At 48.3% G+C, this 6,607-nt stretch overlaps 1 pseudogene; it reads right to left on the bottom strand.

Annotated features, from left to right (window-relative positions):
- Nucleotides 1-1,132: 1,132 nt before the first annotated feature.
- Nucleotides 1,133-1,730, bottom strand: LOC118643558 (annotated as a pseudogene).
- Nucleotides 1,731-6,607: the final 4,877 nt, after the last annotated feature.

The following is a 6,607-nucleotide window of genomic DNA, read 5'->3' as shown; positions in this document are numbered from 1 at the left end:
CCTCAGCTGCTTCTCCTTTCTCTCCACCCATTCTCCCTTCTCTCTGCTCCCAGCACTTTCCCCCTCCATTCTGACCCAACTCTTCCCAAGCCCCTCCCTGATCTCCATTTGGAGTTCCCCTCCTTAGACCTGCCAAACACCCCAGGTCAGGCTGCCCCTGCCCTGCTCCCAGCCATCTTCCTGACCACTAATCTCTGTCCGGGGTGCCCCGGACTCATATTTTCAATCTCTTCTCCTCTATTAGTATACCTCTTTCTGACTGGAGCCATGATTCTTCCTTTTACAGCTGTCTTCCCCACCCCCTTTATACACTAGTTTCATTTAAAAATAAACGTGTAAAAGTAAAAATTGTCACTTAAGCTATTAAGTAAATAATAAACAGGAGAGGTGGTACTTGGATATGAGACACACTTTCCATTAACTCATGATCTTCAAGGATCGTGAGTCAGTCGTCCTGGCATTGCCCATTGCCTGGCACCAAGGGTTCTCACTGGAAGTTGATTATAAATAACTTTTTAGTCTAAAATACCATAGTCTGAGAGGGAAGGACAAATACATAAAATCCTCATAGCAGTGCAGGGTGTAGAGGAGTAAAATATAAATGAAATTCAGGAAAAAGAGAAAGGATGAGATAAACAGTGGCTCTCAAACCGGGACCTCTATGGGGTGTTAAGTTTTTATTTAAATTTTTTTTTAATTAATTAATTAATTTTTTCAGGTACAAGATATTTATTAAGGAAAGCTCCTAGGTGACACCTGTAAGTGAATGAATGGGAGGACAGCATAGGCCTGGTTCCCAGTGGAGCCCTGGAGACTCAATTATGCCTCAGGGCATATCTTTCTTTGAGACAAGGAAGCTGGGCTTTTGAACTCCCAAACTAGTCAGTCACTGCCTCTAGCCAGGGGGAATGGTAGGAGGGAGTGTGGGCTGAGGGCTATAAAATTCCCAGACACTGATGGCTCTCTATAGGGGCTGAACAGCCTCTAGTACTTGGTCACAGATGCCAGCTGAGGACTGCAGAGCACTTAGCTGGCAAGACAGACCTGAGGGGATCTGGGTGGGTTACTAACAGCGTAGGCCACAGGGCTGCCCTCCATAACTATACAGCCTACTTTCACCATCAGGCACCAGTTATGAGTCTTCTATCACATTCTGCTGCAAGAGGAAATGAATAATATCATTGGAAAGTCCAGGGGGTCAGCTTTTCATTATCCAGAGACACACTTCCTTCTCCCAGTGAGTAGAAGCGGGCGTCCCTGGAGTGCCTCTGTAACACTGAGCAGCCATCCCGGTTGAAAATGACCCGGGCCATTTGGCTCTCCTGGCCCTTCAGTTCCTTGATTTTCTGAGACAGACACTGGCAGACAGATGCAGAGAGTGGATTTTCAGAAGCTGGCTGTGGACGGCCAAAAATTTCATAGAATCTATCCAGGGATTTCCAAAGCCCATCTTCCTCTGTCTTGGTCTCTGGTTGGCCTTTCCCAGAAAGGTCAAGACAGAAGTTCTCAGAGGTCCAGGAATAATTTTGTGTAGTATTTACATTACTGCCGTCTGGATCTACCTCAGAAGAGGAAGGATGGAAAAGGCTTCTACAGAACTAACAGCTTCACTGTGGGCCTCCTGGCTGGGTTCCTGCAGCATGTAATCTCTTAATGTCACAAGCCAATGGCAGCTCCAAAGCATTACTCTCCTCTGACTGGCTGCCAGGAGTGGCTCGCTGAGCTGCCATAGTCCATCTGGCAACAGCACCAAGCTAGAATCGGAAGCGGAAGCACCATGTTTGTCTAAATTTTTATTTTAAAGCTGATGGTTTATGTCCAGAGACTGGAAAGTCACAGAGTAATAGTCCATTGTATATATGTGCCACTGCTTTGTCTAATAGTCTGCTGATGGACACTTAGGTTGTTTCTTGGCTATTGTAAATAATGCTGCAAAGAACATGGTGGTGCAGATATCTTTTCAAATTAGTGTAGGCATATGATTGTAGCAAGCAAGGGGAGGAATTTGAAGGCAAAATCAATTTCTAAAATGAAAAACAATCTTTTCAGGCTCATCCTAGACTTTGCTCTGGGAGTGTATCAGTGATTTCTTTTTCTGTTGGAATAGAAGGAGGAAGCCAGTCCGGGACAGGACTGGGAGGACTTGAGGCTTGGGCTCCAGCCTCTCTCCTCCCCTCTCCTGAATGAATGAAGTCTGATTACATTCTCCAACAAAGGCTGCACTATTTGCTGTAAGGTTTATGGGGGAAGAGCTGTCAGAGAGCACTGTCCAGGTATCCGACTCAGCCCCAGTCCTCCCAAGCAGATAGGGGATTCAGCTCAGAGAGTAAACCCGGATCCTAGTTGGGTCTAAACCGAGAAGATATGAGGAGGAGCAGCCCACAGCTGACTCCGTGTGCCACACACTGAGCCGGGTACTAAGGACACAGGCCCTGCCATCCAGGAGAGGGGGTATCATTTGGAATCTCGGAAAACTGATCGAACCAGAGCGGATAACCTCAGGCATTCAGCCCAGCTCGGAGACCGGAGCAGGGAGGGCAGAGCCGAACTCCAGTCCCCGCGGCGCGGGCGGCTGGGTAGGATTCCCTCGGCGCCCTAAAGCCCCAGGCTGGGGGCGGGGCCCGTGCTGTGACACCGCCCCTCGCTTCGCTCCGCCCCTCCCGCGTTGCCAGGGTGATCAGGTGACTCGCCGCTCCCGGCTGTCCGGACTGCGGTGACGTCAGGCGCTCCGCTGCTTCTCACACACTCAGGCTGGTGCGGCGTTATTTGTGAGGTCTCGCCGAGTCCCGTCCGCTCCGGACTCTATCGGTGCCCAGCTCGCTGGTGAAGAGGTGAGGTTCGGCAGCCCCAGGCCAGGCCAAGCTAGGACCAGGGAGGAGTTAGGCGCGGGCAGGACCCTTCCAGCGTTGTGCGCGTCCCCGAGGTTCCCAGAGGGCTCCCAGAGAGCGACGGGCACCAGGGGTGGGCCGGCTTCGGCGGGGGCGCGCGCAGCCCCCGGAGAGGGGTGGGGATCCCGGGCAGCGGCAGCACCTGCCTGATGCCCACCCGGTTGTTCCCACACACACACACCCTCACACCTGGGCTGTTCCTCCGGCTCCCGGTGGCCGCGGAGCTGGCGGATGTTGGGGGAGATCCGGCGCCTCCTGCCCGGTCTCTGAGCGGCGGAATGAGGGGCTCCGTGTTTTAGTGGTCTCGCGGTTCGCGGAGTCGTTGGGCACCGAGCGGGACTTGCCACACCTGGGCTCGGGGGCCGTCTGCGAGAGGCTTCTGCATCTCTTTGCCTTGGGCTGCGATTTCTGGGACGCTGCCGGGGGCCTCCTCGGTGCTCAGAGCCAGGCCTGCGCGGGGCGGGCGGCCGCTCCGCAGCCCCGCGGGTGGGAGCAGGGGCCGAGGGTGTTCAGAATGGGTGCTGCGGTGGGGAGGAATCCTGACTGTAGAGAGCGGCGGATTGGCATCTGAAGTAGACCTGTTGGGCGCGTGAAATCGGAGCGGAGTCCTCTGTTCTCCCAGCCGCCGTGGGGGATTGGAAGGGTAGAGGGAGGGAGAAAGGAGACCTCCGGAGGAACCGTAGTCCTTGCTCTGGAGGAAAAGGAAAGACGATTTTGTGACTGACTCAACTGACTACTAGGGCTGTATGTGTGTTGTGGGGTGGAGGAGGGAGTTTGGAGAATTAGGTTAGTGCCGATTAGGAAAACTCTTGAGTACCCAGCTGAGGGTTTGTGTGCTGTGGGAGTCATTGAAGCGTCGGCTGGATTGGGTGGTGTTAGGAGGAACACTGCGATGGGGAGACACTTGTGACAACCTGGCAAAGAGGTGACAACCCTTGGAACTCTAGTGTGATGGAATTCTGCGAACTCTGTTTATGAAATATTTATAACAGACAGGTCCCATACACCCCAGCCATTGTTAGCAAATTAATACAAAACTTCCTTCTTATGTGAGAAAGGAAGCACCCACTGCAGCACATTTTCTGACCTCATTTGGCCAGATTTAATGACTACCTGAGAGCTTTGCGCCCCTCTACAGGGTGGGGCACAGGTAGGTTTACAGTTGTGAGTAGAGAAACACAGAGTTTATTCTTGTATTACTATTTATTAGTTATTGTATTTTTCAGATGAAAAACTGTAAACCTTTTGCCCCGCCCTGTATATACACGGTGGTTGGATTGTCCTTCAGAGGTTTCAAACTGTCTTACAAACACTTCTCGTCCCCAGGGTGAAACCAAAACCCCAAGTGACTGGTAGGAGATTTAATGGGGGGAAGTTATTAAAGGATAATCAGTGCCCAAAACATGAATATGGGCATTGGGGAAGCTGAAAAGAGTCCAATGCTCTTAGTTACTTGTAGAACAAAGAGTTCCCCTTTTCTACCTGTTCCCCGCAGCCTGTGGGCTTCCCAGCATCAGACTGTTTACGTGTTAATTGGCCATTTTGTCCTAACCCCTGGAGAAACAGAAAAAAATATGTTGATTACTGAAGAGGAATGATTTGGTGATTTATGGTTTTTCCCAGCTCTGGAATTTACTGATTCTGTGACTCAAAAAAATGTACCAATGTCCATTTTATGTTGAACCTTAGGAACTGGTTTTCTGGGAGGAGGGGAAATGGCTGAACCTTCCCACCAATTTGTTGTTTGACTCCAGAAAACAGAATTGGACCCCCAGGGATCTTGCACAGTAAAAGCAGTTTAGGGAATTGCTGAGAACGTGAAAAGGTAGCCGCAGCTGGCCTGTGTGTAAATGTAGAAACCTGCCCAGCACTCAAGGGAGGGCAAATCGTCAGTAGTGGCACCTGGGAAGAGCGAAACTTCCAGTAAGCTTCCAGTCAGATCAGTGAAGTCATTCTCTGTAAAAGAAGTCTTAAGATAGGTCACCTAACAATGTGTTTACCATATATTACTACTTATCTGAGGAGTCCCCATTCCCTCCTTCTTATAATAGTGATTTTTAAGGGGCTTTGCAGGAACCACATAATATTAAGACTCACTGGATATTAGATTTCTTAGCCACATTAAATAAATTGTTAACCATTTTCTAAATTTCTTTGGAAATATTTGAACTGGCCAATTAATCATGCTTCCTTTGGAAAGAAACAATCCACTCTCCTCTCCCCCAAACACTAGAATTATGTGCTGCCAGGATGGTTAGTAGGCCAAGAGTTTGGGGGAATTTTCCACTTTCATTCGGAACCCTGCCATCTCCACAAGTTTTCCAAATGGTAGAGAATTTAAGACTTCATTGTCAGGAAAAAAGTTGTTAGTGTGTTTTCCCGAACATGGCTCACTGGGACTGGGTGTTCTGTTGAGAAACTGAAGTACCCTCCCTTAAGGGGAACCGGGCCCAGGTGAGAGGCAGAACTAGAGTAACGGCCAGAAACCCTCCACGGAGCATTCTGGGCCTGCACTTTTGTTACCCAAGGCCTTGGGCAGGGCACCCCTTTCTTGCCACTGAAACATTCCTCAACCTTGAAAACGAAAGAGTCAGTACTCCTTTCACGGAGGTACCAAGGAGAATTGATGAGAGGCTTATTGTGAAGTTTGAGCTCATCCAAAAAAATATTTTAATTCTTGGATGAATGGCAAATTTTTAAATATAGTGAAATAAAAAAGAGATAGACATTCTAAATTTTTGTAAAAGCCTCCTTCAAGCCCTAAGGCTTTTGTTGTTGTTGTTTTTCTGGAGTATTTGAGCTTGGTTACCAAAATGCCTAGAATCAAGATCTGCAGGCCTGAGGATAAGTGCATGTTTGTATTTCACATGTAAATCAGTTCAGATTTCCCCCCTCTTTTTCTCTTTCAGAGTGCCTGGAGTAAATCAGTAACCTAGCAGGTGTGGGGCTTTAGACCCAACATCCTTTCAACCCTAATGGAGTTTAAGTTCATCAGAGACAGAAGTGGGTAATAAAACTCACTAAACTGAATGAGTGAAATAGTTATTTTAAACAATTTCCCTATACTATGTCAGTCCACCAGTCCTACTACTCAGTCAAATAGAGATTCGAGTGCTTGCTGATGTTCCCAGGGACTGTACAGAACTGTTATATCCATCTCTTAGACTTTTGACATTTGTTGGCTAGGCATAGTTCTGACTTGAGTGAAATTCTGACAGGAGGAGAGGCTTCTTGTTTTTCTCAGACTGTGTTCCAGGCCCTCAAGCTCCCCACGCTCAGCCAACACTATTAATTGGCTTGTCTATAAAATGGGAGTCAGCAATTAAAAAACAGCAGTATAGAAGGGAGGGGATTGAGCATGAGTTGACCCCTCCATTCTCCAGCCAAAAAGGTGTACACCACCTTGGGTACTATATATAAAGGGCTCTTCAAAAGGAAGTGAGCTTGGAATTACTTTAAAAAATTTTTTTGGTAGTTTTTAGGAGACATATGTGGACTATTCATACTGACTTAGGCTGCAAGCAAAGGAGGCAGATGGTTTGAATACAGTCTCTGTGGTCAGCAAGCCTGTGGTATGACTGCTGAAAACAAGGGATAATATATTTTTTTTCTGAGCTCTGTCAATTAAATGGTTTAAGGGAGTATTGGTAGTTATGGTGGGAGGAGAGTTTAATTTGCCTGCATTTACTCATTGAGGAGTAATGCCTCATTCACAGATG

This window comes from Molossus molossus, unplaced genomic scaffold (genome assembly GCF_014108415.1).
Source record: "Molossus molossus isolate mMolMol1 unplaced genomic scaffold, mMolMol1.p scaffold_m16_p_4, whole genome shotgun sequence".
Lineage (NCBI taxonomy): Eukaryota > Metazoa > Chordata > Mammalia > Chiroptera > Molossidae > Molossus > Molossus molossus.
The sequence above is the reverse complement of the archived record's forward strand: the minus strand, read 5'-3'. Positions and strand labels throughout refer to the sequence as shown.